This window comes from Haliaeetus albicilla, chromosome 3 (genome assembly GCF_947461875.1).
Source record: "Haliaeetus albicilla chromosome 3, bHalAlb1.1, whole genome shotgun sequence".
Classification (NCBI taxonomy): Eukaryota; Metazoa; Chordata; class Aves; order Accipitriformes; family Accipitridae; genus Haliaeetus; species Haliaeetus albicilla.
In genome coordinates this window covers 30242558-30258218 of record NC_091485.1, presented here as the reverse complement: position 1 = coordinate 30258218, position 15661 = coordinate 30242558, and positions in this window count along the sequence as shown.

Genomic DNA, 15661 nt, shown 5'->3' with positions numbered 1-15661 from the left:
GCAAGTGTGTATATATATAAATATATATAGGCATTGCTTCAATACAATGAAACAAATTGCACTGCTGCAATGCAAATTCCAGTTTTAGCTCTTACAAAAGAAATAGTATCAACTATTACATGGAAATGCCATACATGTGCAGAAGGATTTATTCACAGCATGACAATTTAATCTAATGTGTCACTTCTACAATGGAAATTATTTTCTCTACAATTGAATGAGAGATGCTGAGTTACAAGATAATTAAAAAAATAGCCCACAATGATACTAATGGAGACGCTCCATTTTCTGAATTAGTTTTAGCACAGTGGTGACAAAAACCAAACCAGAATACTTGTTTTTGTGTGGATTTAGGGAGGCCAGACAAAGCCATCGTGATTGACAGTTAACCATTTACAGATACTGACGTCATATTCTACTCTTGATTTAAAGAATGCATATTGCCAAGTATCCAGGCAGCTTGAGTTTCACAGCATTTATTACAGTTAATGGAACTTTTTTCTTTTAATCATACACCATATGGACCTGAATCAACATCCAGAGCTTTTCAAATATGTTAATAATTCTTAATAACAAGCCCAGAATCTAGTATTATCTGGATGATGTTACTATGTTTGGAAAGACTCCTGAAGCTGATGAAAAAAAAGCCCTACAGGCTGTACTTCAACATGTCAATACAGGAGGGCTGAAGCTGAATTTTGCTAAATACTAAATCAGATGCAGAGAGTAGTCTTTTCTTGAGCACGTCATCTCTCCATTGGGATTGGAAAAGGTCACAGAACACGCAGAAGAGCTCACCCTTCCCAGAAAAAAAAAAAAAAGAATTACATCCATATTTTTCAGGTCTCAAGTCAAGGTGTACATTGTCTATTCCTAACTGTGCAATGCTTGCAGAACTATTAAGAACTGTAAATTGTAAAATCTAAAATATACCTAAGACATATCTCACCATAGCAAATTTTCAAACAATGAAAGCTTCGACTGTGAATAGCCAGGGTTTATACTGTTGGCTTTGGTGTTCACCACAATTGTCATTACTTTTGTCTCAGAACAGGAATGGCCCAATACTACAAATGTAGGGCTATTTCCTTTACTCCCTCCTAGCCCTCTGGCAGCCAGATAAACACTCAGGTCTTTTTATGGCATTACAGCTGATCTAATGAACCTGATTGCAGCTAACCTGAGGTCCCCTTTGCCCTTCCAACAGATGAGCAGTGGTAGCCCCAGTGTGGAGAGCTTACCAAGCAGTCACCTTCCAGTGAAACTACCTCCAGGCAGCACTTCCTTCAGCCATGCTGACCATCGCTTTTTCATACTACGAATGTGGAGCCATTTTTCCCCAAATCCCTGGTGACAATTTCTATGAGAAGAGCATTGTGTTTGAACCATGAACAGTTTACAGGATACCATAAAAGTGTTGGAAAGAAAACATTTCTTTGTGCATATACTACAGAAGAGTAGGGAACCTGCGTCTGAGGCATTACACTCCAACTGCATACATATCACACCTCCTGGCAGTTCTGTTAATGACAGAAAGACTCAGAGGAGCAGGAACTGTCTGCAGATGGCTAGCAAGATTACTTTCATTTTTATGTGACACAGTTTAGTCAAATCAAAACCACAGCAGCTGATAGTTTATCTCATCTGCTCTTTTTTAGGTGCTTATCTAGTTGATTACATGGAAGTTGCTGCATGGATTATAAATAAGTTTGCTGCAATTACAGGAGAAAAAAATTAAAGCTGTTTGCTGGTAGTGTCTGATTTAACAGAAATTACATATCTTCCTGTCTAGAAGGTGATTCAGGAATTCCAAATGCATGAATGCTATACTAATACCATGTTTCAGCCTACAGAATGAACTGCACCCATAAGATTGATATATAATGAAATGGCACCTCAAGTTATATGGAACTTTAAGAAGTTGTGAAGGTGTCCCAGAGGAATTACAAGCAAAATTTATACATCATTCTCATGGTAAATCTCAAGTTGTCACAACAAACCAACAATTACAGGACAAGCACTGGTGGCCAGAACTCGACATGAAGGACTGAAGCTTAATACTAAACTCACTTAGCAAAATTAAGACAAGTGACTCATGCAGTACCATTGCAGCCTACCCCTTATGTTTTTTTCTCCATGAATGACTGACATCACAGCCCCTGTGGGCAGTTACTGTAGCTATCTAGCTATCTTTCAGTGATAGACAACATCATAAAATGACCAAACAGAGCATTTACATTGTGTGACATTTGCTGCTATAATCATTTTCTTGTCTGTTTTCAGCCAAGAACGAAAGCTGTAAGAATTAGTACCATTTAAATTCTTACAATGTGTAATTTTTTCTGGGAATATATATAAAAGGTCATCATCAAGTTACCTTAAAGCTGATGAAGAACTAGAATGTTAAAGTGAATTTTGAAAGAGATTTCACAGCTAACCTGGGAAAAAAAGCTTGGAAGACCTTCTCAATGGACTAATTACAAATTTAAGGAGTAACATACCATGTAATCACATAAATAATTTCCTAAACTAATGGCTGGAGAGCTACACACACCGAGTTAAATGTTGCTAGGTTGAGGATCTATAAACCTGCCGTGGTAGCACAATCAGATACAAAATACACAGTCCAACAGCATCAAAATTGATAAAGATCATTGTGGTGCTACGGCTCTGCAATTCAGATTTGGCTTTGTAAGTGCAAACCCCTGGAATCCTCTGAAAAGGGGAGTCGGAGTTTATGTTGTCTCCCAAGCTTGTTGGGGGAAAAGGACTACATGCATATATCTTTGGGATAAGTACACACCTGCTTGCACCTGCTTGCCAAGGGCAACTTAGAAATATTTTGAATCATTTGTGCATAATAGATTGCTTTCCCTTACCTTCTCTGCATTGCAAGACAAATGAACGAGATAGTCTGGTCAGCCTTCTGCTAGCTGCAGATAACTATCTGCACACATCAGAAACTTTTAGACAATAACAAAAAAATGGCACAGAGATAAAATGTTAGTTTATTAACACCACAGACTTCTGAAAAATACAGTCGATGCAGTATTGGTGATAAACGGCAGAGGGCATTTCTCAGATGCACTGATGCGAAAAAGCAAGTTCAGTCTGGGGAATCTCTTTGTGTGTCTAGTCTAGGCTCTTGCAGCAGCCATGGCGGTGGTTTTTTATCCTTTGCTGCTCCTTTATGGCTATGGAAACAACCATCAGTTATACCACATGACAAATGATACTTCAGCACAAGGCAATAAACAACTCTGGTTTAGGTGTATTATATTACATTTCTCTATTTGAGCTGTGCTGACTCTGCAAGAGCAATAACCATCTTCTCTCCTGAAGTCAGCAGAGGAATCTATGCATGCTTGGAGCAACTCTGCTGATTAAGGCCCTGGCTCTGCAGGAGACCCCATTCACACCAATACTTGCTGCATCAGTACCATTTTACATAATGAGTTATATTAGCTATTTAATTCTAAAAATTACAAAAGCCAAATAAAATAGTTATTAAAATGACAATTTTTTCTTATTATCGGTAAAAATATATGTGTTGTAATCTGGGGCAGGGACTGATCTTTGGGAGTGTGATTGTAGTGTGGTAACCACATCAACCATTGGTCTGTAGGCATCACAACAACAGCTATATATATATATTTAAGTTTAAATAATGCACATTTGACTTATATACTCTTTCTAAACTGTTAAGTAATAAGTTTAAAAATTCTATGAATATCATGCAAGAAACCAAGAGTCTTAATTAAAAACCTACTAGTTACATCAATGAAGTTAAAAATTTTAATGTCAGAGTATCTGGTGCTTCATTTCTTTAATTGTTCTTCTGTTTTCATCCTCAGCTACCCTCTGCTATATATCTCAGATAAACTTATGCCCACACTAGGACAATTCTGCTCCTGTGAGCCATCCATTTTCTATACTCCAGCCATTCAACCACGGATCACTTATACTCAGACCTTTAAGAAATAAAGACAATTAGTATTTGATACCACCTTTTACCTTTCATAAGAAAGAATTTCCCACTATAGCTAAGAAGCAAAACTTTCATTTCTATTAGTATATACAGTTCATCATGCTCATTATAGGCTACAAAATCAAATTGAAATACAGTATCAATACTGATCATATGACACATCACAGTTTAGGCCAAATGGTATTTCAAAGTTTAAAGCAAGATGAAACCTAAAGCCCTTACTATTCCCGGTTCTATACCTTTTTCAATTTAAAATATGTGAGTAGCCCACTGAAGTTCATGAGACTAGTTCTGTTAATGAAATGTTTAAACATTAGTAGAACCAGGCTTCCAGCATGGCAGCAGGTAGTATGTGTACTGGAAACTATTCAGCTGGATTGCTGAGGGCACATGGAGGAGACACATACCTGTGATGTCTGGATCTGCTGTTTCTTTGTAAGTTATTAAAAAGTCAAAAGTGAGTGTAGCACTTTTCTAGTATGCCTAACAGATATAGGGTAGTAGTAAGATATAGGGTTAACTTATAGAAATTAATTTTTGAATTCTCTAATCTCCAGATATTTTTATAAGCATCCTTTTAAAAATGCAAATTTATAAAGTTAATCCTGGCTTAAGAAAGTTAATTTTAAATAACCCTTTAAAAATTAATTAAACACACACTCAGAAGATTTTGTATGTTCTTCTAGAAGAATTGGCACCTATGAATGTTCACTGTCAGTACTGGAAGTTACCTACATAACTGCACTGGATTTTATATGGCCGTTGTGAAGTTTATGGATTGGAAACACTTCCACCAAATTATGAGAAGTTACTGGAAGGCTAATTCAGAAAATTTAAGGATTTGCGTGGCAGATGACTCCTCTTTTTAGAGCCTGAGGTTAGGGCAGGGACAGGAAGTAAAGGTTACAAGGCAGATTATAAGTAAGCGTGCAATTTGTAATAAAGGTTTGTGGACTATGAGCTTTTTAGATCAATCACTTCAAATAGCTGGCTTTTAGGTTATACTCAACAATTATAAGGGGGAAAACATGTAAGGAAGTTATTTTGGGGAATGAAAGAATCTAACACATGTTATTAACAGAAGAATATCACTTCTGATCAACTGCTTTTATAGCTGACTAGGTTGGTCTACTCGATTTGCATTTAAGAGACAATTAAAATAATCTTATAATTTTCTGCATTCATTCTGCTAGAATTTTTGAAAAAGTAAATAAAATAGTTATGCATATTTACTGAAAATGGTTGCAAAAGAATAATATGCTGCACGCACAGCATCTGCCCTGCCTTTGTGAAGGCCAGCCATTTACATACCTGTGGGAGAAGTAACCAAAAATAAGACTTTTTATACAAAAAGGAGAAATTGCCTTTCTTTATTTGATTTAAAAGATCTAAACTGGTTATTTATAGAAAACAAGGTAACTGGTACAAGGAGTGAATTATAAGAAGTTTTTCACAGCATACGACAAGGTTCTATATTAATAAGCATTGTGGGAATGAAATCATCACTTATACCAATCCAGATATAATGATATTTCAGGTAGATAAATTGGAATGTTACAGCTCAGCAGCAAAAGGCATACTTTAAAACTTCCTTAAACAAAACGCTACACATGCTGGCTAAATTCTTCGATGGAAATTTGCCATTGAGCAAGGGGCCAGCTCACAACCTATACATCATTTACATTGCAGTATACATCAGCTCTTATGCAATAGAATCCTATAGCAAAAGTACAAAGATGTGTTTTTAATCTACCACCTGACAGAGATTACTGCTATTTTTCAGCTGATCGGTACTCATGAAGCAGCCTAACCACATATACTGCAGCTGCATCCAGTCCCAGGTCCATTCAGCCTGTAATTAAATGTGTCCTTGCAATGTCAGAGAAAAAATGTTCATTTTCAGTTTTCCAAATCAGGAGTGGTCTAAGGTTACTAAGGAATATACAGTGCTGTTCCTCTAATTAACTCTTTTGAAGACCAGTTCTGTAAACATTTACACGGAGGATTCATTTCATGCATCCATGAAGTGATCATAAGAAATATTTCTTGTGCTTACAGGCCAAAAATAGGCTAAGATGCATGAATCAGACTCAGGCAGAGATGCCTTTATCCAAAATGACAAACCCCACAGCTTTTCCCCAAGATTTTCCTTGCCTGGAAATGTGTAAAGTTCCGTGGAGCCTGCCTGTTGTGCTGCCCATTCAACGCACACTTGCTACCACACTGCTTCTGTGCATGCCTTCTGTGAGCAGCCAGGCAAGGCACCTAAAACTCTACCTTAAAGGTAATAAGCAGAGTACAATGGTACTCTTGGTTACATTTAGTGATGTACTGAAAGAAAACAGTCTCCTTGTAATCAAAGAATTTAGCAAGGTGCCTAATACTCTATCTCTACTTCTGAAAAATAGAAAGGTATTGTCTGTCTGTCTTTACTGTTGTAGTTATACGTTTAAAAAGAGTGAATAAGCTAGCTAGAATATACAGATTTTCTTTCATAAGATCAAGTTTCACTTAAGATTACTCTAGCTTTATTCTTGTGGTTATCCATACATTATTAAAGCATTTTTTTCTTTGACATTTCCTCTGTGGGGAAGAGATTGGAACAAGAGTTTCAAGTTCCAAAATAAATGGGGGATGGTTATTCTGGTCTGAACAAGAAAAACTGTGGTTGCTGTAGTCAGGATTGCAAACCAGATTTGGTTTAAAAAAAAAATCATATGTGAAATTCCACGAGGCATAGAAGAAGGATAATGTTCAAATCAAGATGCTGTACTATCGCAGAAATTGTACACTCAGATCCTGGCTCCGATCCCTCTTTGAATCCCTGGAAGTCAGTTGCTTTTTCTCTAGCACAGTTCTCCGGCTCTAACTAGAGATATTAATATTTCATTTCTTCCTCCATTTGTCTTTCTTGCTTATTCAAATTGAAAGCTTGTCAGAACAGGGACTGAAAATCTCTTGATATGTATACATCATGAAATAAAGTGGAAACCTGATCTTGGTTTGGTCTCTCAGGCTACCATATGAAAGAATTTATATATATTTCTCTGTATATTAAGGTAAATGGCAGTCGTATGATATTTGAAAAATACAATTTTCCCAGTGTAAAATTATTGCCTCTCCTTTTTTTTCCCGTATAGATATCTAGGGAAAGGCGAATGTTGAAATGTGGCATGTGAATAGTCCACTCTGTCAGACTGAGTGGGAGAAAATTGTCAGCTGGCCAATGACAGCAGCTTTCTGGATATTTTGCACAACTGGAACATCACAAAGATATGAACCAGCAATAATTTTAACAGACTGCAAAACTGACTGAATTTGGCAGTTCTGTACAAAGGAGTTTTGCACAGATGCAAACATAAGAATAAATTATTATACTAGTGCCTGTATATCCTTTTTAAGGAGAATTCTCTTACTCTCTTTATTTTTAAATAAGAAATACTAATTGCATAGCTGGATTTTTTCTTTTCTAATAATGCCATTTGCTGAGGATTTCAAGACTATGAGAATGGTGAAGTTAATTGTCATACCTCTGTTCAGTATCAAAGGGCTCCTTAACCTCAGATCTTAGCTGTCACAATTTTGTGACTGAAAACTGCTAAACCAAACATTGTTAAATATAGTCAAAAGGTTTAAATTCAGGTGAAGTTGATTGGGTTTAACTTGGAAGAAGATTACTTTTTACTGGTTAAAAGATGAGATACTGAAGAGAAATTCAGCCACAGATTTAGTCATACTTTCATTACCAGAAACTGTGGAGCCAACATGGTTTGCCTTACTTACGTAACTCCTATACCTCTACTTTCCAATATTAAGACCACACAAGCTGATTTCACAGTCTAGAGGTAATGAATAGGTTGAGAATATTTTTATGTGGTTCCAGGGAGAGGTACACAACACTTTTCATGCTCTTTGCTTTGTCCCCAAATAAATATATAATGCACTTTTACTATGCGAAGAGGTGGGGTTTTTTCATCAACAGTGAGAGGGAAAAGGTAAGAGGACACTTGCCAGATTAAATAATTTTTTGCGATCAGAAAGGGAGGCATAAAATTAATTACAGGTAAAATGTGATGGATTGACTCTTTTAGCTGCCATTTTTCCATTTTTTTCCCAGATTGTTATTCTTTTAAAATTCAAATTCTCAGTATTCTTTGAACACTGTCAGTAGTGTTCTATCTTCTACAGCTGGGGATTTCAGCTTTCAGAATATTATTCCATCTGGAACTTATAGGTTTTGACCTTTTTTCCTAAAGACCAGATTTCAATAGCCTTCCAGAGTTCAATAATCCATATTGTATATTTCTTTCATATTTTAACAGTCTCGTTGTGTTACATAATTGGTTGATTAAAAATGTAAAAAGGTTGAGATGCAGAACAGTTTGCATTTATGCACCTATGATATTTATACTTCAAATAGTTCCCTGACATTTTATTTGGAAACTGATATGTTCTTCTTCCAAATAAATAATTCAGATAATGTATTACATTTTTGTAACTCAGGAATGAAAGTCAATACTATTCATAGTGCTGTTGACATGCCTTCTAGTAATTTATGGAATAATTATGACCATATTTGGGGTATGTCTATTCCCTACATTTCTGATTTGTCCTCCTCCAATACATCTTGACAATGCTGTTGTAATTCATGTATATTGTACAGACTGAATATATTTAAAGACAGACAATTCGTTCCAGACAAACACATTAAAAATATAACACAGCTGTTTGGAGCTCACTTTCTCCATGAAGCCTTTACAGTAGACATTTGGTTAGTAATGAAGGAATTCTGCAATTCTACCCTTTATTCTTAGTCCATGAGACCACGAATGATAATTTGTACTGAATCATTATCTAAATCTGTTTAAGCCTCTAAAGAATTCGGGTGATACATATATGAAATGCTTTAATTCAGGAAGTGGGTGGTAGGCAGCATTGTACATATATGGAAATAATTCTTCAATAGCTTAGCCAAACTTTATACAAACATCTAGCCTTAATTATCATAATTTTCTCAGATTTTAATTTTCTCAGTTAAAAGAACTATGCAAAGGTATAAATTTATTTCTTCTTTAGTGTTTTTAATAGTTTTTCTTATGATTGTATTTTACAAGTGTTTTAATTTTTAAAAGTGCCATTCATCTTGGAAGAGAGAAAATATTTCAAAGAACAACACAGAGAATTTTCAACTGATGTTAAAGCAAATTTAAAAATGGGAAATTGGACTCAAGGGAAGAAAACTGGTGGGCATTTTGCCATTGACTTCATGAGGTCAGGATTTTTTCCAGCCCCCACTATGTAACCTGGGAATGTTGATTTTACACATCTTGTTGAAATTCATGCTAGTATATAGCTCATGGCTATCATTCCATGAGCCTTAGAATTTGTGAGGGCAGCAATATTAACAAGTAAGAAGCACAGCTAATGCTTGTCAACACATGTAACATTTTATAAGCCTACATGCATGTTGTGATTCATTATCATCTAAAAGCAGAGTTCCATCAGAAGTGACATGGCTATTCACTTTGTGAAAACAGCTTGTTTTAAAAATTTCATTAGAAAGTAACAGATTTGTCATGTTCTCTGAGCTGAGTAACTGAAAATATAATTAAAATATCACTGTTGGGCTTATTGAGAGTAATAAATGTAATTAACAGACTCCCTTTTGTTTAAATTGACAATTTTCTTTAGGAGACCATTGATAATTTATTTAAACTATTTCCTCATGAAAATTAAGTATTAATTATGAAATTACTATTTCATAATGGTACCATAAAAAATGCAGCTCAGATGCAGATAAAGATTGGCATTTTTAATTGTTTTTGAGTGCTACTCATTTTCTTTCATCATAAATGAACACTGGATTGCTTTCAGTGATTAACAAGAATATCCCAATAATATGAGAACATTTACAAACCTTGACTATTGCTAAAATGTATCTATCTTCCCACAGTTACCTGGCTGTTCACAGAATTAAGAGAATAATCAGTCTCTGAATGTTGATCAAAAGCTCAGCCCAGAAAAACCCATATATAAAAGAATCAGAGGTAGACTACTGTCATAATTACATACCATTTGGTAAGTAGAACTGTTATTAAATCCAGAGTGGCAGAATGGGGAATTTTGACTAATTTTATTATAATTATTTAACATAATTTTTATGTGGTAGGAATTGTTTATATTTCTTTTTCTTTCTGGTCAGAACTTTTTTCTTGTAGAAGAGATCCTCTGACTTGGGAGGCTGTTCATTACTTAAATGTAACAAAAATATAGGCAGTACAGAAATATATCTGCACTCCATACATCAAATATATAAATATATAAACTTCCTGTACCAGTGAATGTTTTAGATTATTTCCATATATATAACAGCTCTAAAAATTACCAGGGACAGTGGTATTATGGGAACACTAGCCTTTTTTAGAAACAAACTGCAGAACAAATATTACTGATAAATTGTGAGACCCATAAATGAAGATGTGATAGGTAATGTATTTCTTTCTGAATGCTCACATAACCAACAGAGCATTACTTTCTGTAGAATTTGTTTTTGTAGACTGAGAAGTCATTACAGAAAATCTATCCAGAGAAATGAAAAGATAAATTTGGAATGGAATATTTTGGGTTTTGAAAATATCATTTTGGTCTTGAAGCAAAGGAGGTCTACATCATCAACAGGAAATAATTACTTTAATAAAGGAAAAGGTTTCAATTTGATACATATTTTTAAATACCATGTTGCTGGAAATATGAACTCTTATTTAGAGTTCTTATTTAGAATGACATTCACCCCCCCCCCTCCAATTTACATTTTATTTGAAATAAAAATTTCAGTTTCCAGATGCATCTCCTTTCACATTTTGTTTCAGATAACTCCTCCATCAGCCAGGCACCTCTTCCCAAGGCTCTGCTGTGCTTCCTGTAGACTGAATCTTCAGGATGCCTCTGGGTTCTCACTTGTGCTCCAACAAACTAGGTAAAAATCCAGATGATAAAGTAGTCAATCTTAACAGAATTAAAATTCTAGCTAGACCACTACAGCACTTCTGGAAAAATATTTCCACCTTCAAGGTCCAACTAACGCTAGCACTTTCTGAAAACTCCTAGTATTGTTATCAGTTAATTCTATTTTACTCAATCTATAACAGCTTGTATTTAATCTGTATCTGCTGCAGTATTTTTAAAATGAAAGGTCCTGGCAGGATCTTCCTATGGAATCTTTTTATCCAGAAAAGCAATTTGGTTTGAAATATGGGGATACTAAAAGCTACAGCAGTGGTATATTCAAACTACTAAGTGCAAACTACTAAGTGCATTTTTAATTACTGTAAATAAATGAAACATTTCTTTAAAATGCAATAAGCTCTTTCTTGACAAGTTCACATGGCTTCATTTTCACCTTTAAAATAAACATCTGTTCTTACTTCTGAATGTATTTAGCAAGTGTTAAAAGTGAGATAGAAAGGTTATAGTTTACATGCTTGCACAGACCAATATGAATAGAGAATCCATTTTTTCCTTTCTCTCATGGTCTTTTATTACATATACTTCTAAGCAATTTAGATAGTGAGCATTCACGAGCATAACAGTCAAAATAAATCAAAGAAAATTCTGCCGCTGTTTCTCCACAATGTAACAAAAACCTTTAGAATGCTTTCTCAAAATCTGTTACATATATATTATTTAGTTTTGCGCTCTCACCAGATACTGTGCCATGAAAATATACTGCAAATAGAAAAACATAATTCTATTGTTCAGTAATATCCATGGTGATAATGATGTGAAATAAGAATACCACTTTCTCCAAATAAAACAAACATTATCAGATGAAAATTAACTCTACCCCAGCCAAAACCAGCACACATGCATTTTAGACTAATATGAAATGTTCACTAAATTAAAAATACATTGCATTCATTGTAGAGATTTCTGAAATTCAGAAAAAAATCTCTTCCATTATTGGATTCCTTCAAACTTTTCCTATGAGGGCTATTTTAATAAGAGTTCAAACAATAAAGTATAATTAAGGGCGTAAGAGCATCACTGCTGTGAGTACCTGGGCTATTGTCAGTACGCATGATTTAAGTCTTTGCATTATCTAAGAAACATGCTGGTAGTTAGAAAGCACAATCGCTTTCTCACAAGTCACTAAGGTGTAAGATGTTTAATCTGCTTTCCTCTTGAAAGCAAATCAAAACTATGCAATTTTAAGACCTTAGACCTTCTGTGACATAAGTTTTGAATGACAGTTGAGACAGGGGAGATGTGTATTTGAGTATATCAGTTGCAGTCTGAAAAAACTGAAGAATATTATGAAAACAATTATTCTTTTTATCTGTCTTTAAGTATTTTCCTGAAATTACATTTGAGCTATATAATAAATAATTAAAAATATTACCACTTGCCATATGTGGGAGATAAGATGAAATTATTGGCAAGACTTCAGCTTTTAGACAGCTTCGAAGTTATTAAACACTCTTTGTTGCCAGGAGTACACTTTCGAAGGTATTTACCTTGGCTGTTTTTCTCATTGTTAAGTTTATTGTAAATTCTATTAAAAAAAACCTGAAAAAAAACCCTGAAAAAGCATCTCAAGTTTACACCACTGCTTTCTGCTGCTGTTATTATTATATTGTGTATAAATATAGTGGCAATCTAAGATATAGTCAGGAGCCTGTCCTGGCTCAGTATCATCTCATAGGAGTGCTTAGGTAAGGAAGGGATCTTAGGGGAAAAAAAGCTGGAAAGAGTATGTATATTTATTTTTCTGCATTAATTGTAATAAAGTTTTCTAGGTTAAAAATTTGTTCAGAGGATATGTGTTCTTTTTATGTGTGGAGGTCTTTATATGTTAATTCACACATTAGTCTCAACTAAAGCCTGTGGAAGGTTTGTCTTTGTCCTCAGTGGGCTCTGTATGCCTTTTTGGATAAAGATTCTTGATACTACATTGTTACAAAGTAAGAATTTTAAAAAGGGAAGTAATGACACTGAATCAATGGAATAGCAACTGGTAGTGGTTTTGCTAATGGGTAATTTCTAGTTAGGAGTGTTGACAATCATGTATTAATGTACATATTTCTGGATTATGTAGAAACACAGATCCATATTTTAATATTTCTTATACACAGATATATTTTTGGGGAAGAAACAAAGATCCAAGTCCTCAGCTGGTTTAAATCAATGTTTTGCTTTTGCTTATTTTCCTAAAATTGATTTTTATGTCATTTTTAAGTCTTAGATTCAGAATTTTCCAATACATAACTTACCTTTAAATGAAGATAAAGTCAACCATAGTTTTACAAACAGTATTATGTCCTTCCACAGAGTGATGCATTTCCATATCTATTATTAATGCCTTGGTTGCTACTGTCTATTTTAAATTACTTTGTGTATATTATGCCTGTAGCCTGTGTTTGTGTGCATTATCTTCACATGCCTCATCTTGTTTTCCTGCTGTGATCTGAGTTGGGAACTTTTCTATTTAAATTCATGGCAGCAGTTTCTGAGTTATTAACAGCTCTGTCACAAGAATTTGCATCTCCCATCTCATAATGGTCGTAAGACAATGTCTGTCTCCCCATACCATGTATTTTGTTACCAGATATGATCCTTACCAGTTGTTCAATACAAACTAACTTGACTCATGTGAGAAACTCTATTCCTTTAGTGACAGTTTCTTTTAGACTTACAGGAATCAACAAAAATTGGTTAGGCAGAAAGAGGTACATGAGTATCATGCAGAATTCCTGTTAAAGAACACAATGGAGATGGTATTTATAAACATAGACAAGCTAACCCTGTAAAAAAGTTTCTGTTGGTCATAGAACCTGCATTTCAGCATATGAAATGTTACACTTCTGTGAGAGGCCATGATAACTGTCATGTGCAAGGGTATGAGTTAGGCAGCCAAGACACCATTTCTAAGCATAATACTTGGCTTTCCAGCATTGTCATAGCTGCAGTCTGTTCTAAAGAGAGTTGCATGAATAATTGAATATTTGCCTTCTCAGCCAAAGTGAAAAATATATGTGGTGGGAGTGAGTCATAAAGAACCAAATTTGTGGCTTTTCACACTAGGAAAAAAAAAAAGCTTTATGCTAAATTAAACATACTGTTTGTTCTGTAACACAACTTTTATTTTCAGGCACATGAAAGAAAAGGAAAGCATATAGATATCCACATACACCAAACTGCTTCTGTTCAGTAACCCAGTAATGAAGCAGCCAACCCAGATGCCAGAAACCCATATCTAGTGTTTCTTTCTACCTTGAGGAGCTCTAACCTGCATTTGCAATCCTGTGAGGGATTAAAACTATGCCTCACCAAATCTGATTCAAATACTTCAGCATTTCACACAGAATCACAGAATAGTTGAGGTTGGAAGGGACCTCTGGAGGTCATCTGGTCCAACCCCCCTGCTTAAGCTAAATAGAGCTTTTCTGAGACCATAATAAAAAATGTAAGATTTATAACTTGCTGGAAAATCCTCTCCTTCCAGTTTTCATATGAAGCTCTTCTCCATTGCTAGAGCAATGATCTGAAGTGGCTTGTTTTGATTGTATTTGACTAGTCTTTTTCAGTTATTAATATAATTTGAGTAATTACAGCACACCATTATAAAATTGACAAATACATTTCATAGAATAGTCTGTAAGATCCAATAAAAAATCCTTCAAAAAAATCTCTTTTCTCTGTCCTTCCACGAACTTTTATAAAACACTTCTGCTGTTAAGTGCTCTTTCCAATGATACAGCTGCTTTGGGGTGTTAGTCATACTTTGCCCTGCAAGGTAATTGCAAAACCTGGGGATGGGGCAGCAGTAGTATAACCTGCAGTTCACCTCATTTTCTCCCACCCTAGGTATTATGTGATAAGCTGTGAGTGTGATTGTCCTGGTTTCAGCTGGGATAGAGTTAATTTTCTTTCTAGTAGCTAGTATAGTGGTATGGTTTGGATTTAGGATGAGGATAATGTTGATAACACACTGATGTTTTCAGTTGTGGCTAAGTAGTGTTGAGACTAAGTCAAGGCTTTTTCAGCTTCTCATGCCCAGCAAGCAAGAAGGCTGGAGGGGCACAAGAAGCTGGGAGGGGACACAGCCAGGGCAGCTGACCCAAAATGGCCAAAGGGGTATTCCATACCATGTGATGGCATGCCCAGTATATAAACTGGGGGGAGTTGGCCTGGAGGGTGGATCATTGCTCAGGAACTAACTGGGCATCAGTTGGTAGTGGTGATCACTTGTTTTGTATATTCCAATTCTTTTTTTATTATTATTATTGTAATTTTATTATTTTTATTGTTATCATTATTATTTTTATTGTTATCATTATTATTTTATTCCTTTCTGTTATATTAAACTGTTCTTATCTCAACCCACGAATTTTACCCTTTTCCTTCCAATTCTGTCCCCCAGCCCACTGGGTGTGAGGGGAAGTGAGCGAGCAGCTGCATGGTGCTTAGTTGCTGGCTGGGGTTAAACCACGACGGTGATACAGGAAGAACTCAAACTTTCCTCCATCGCACTAGGAATTTCTCAAAGTTGCAGAATGGGCAACTCATGCTAAATATAATTAACTTTGCGCTACTTGATTTATAGAAAGCAGACATTATGAAGTGAATCTGGGACACAGCTTCTGTTTCCCCACAAAGGACAATACTGTATTACTA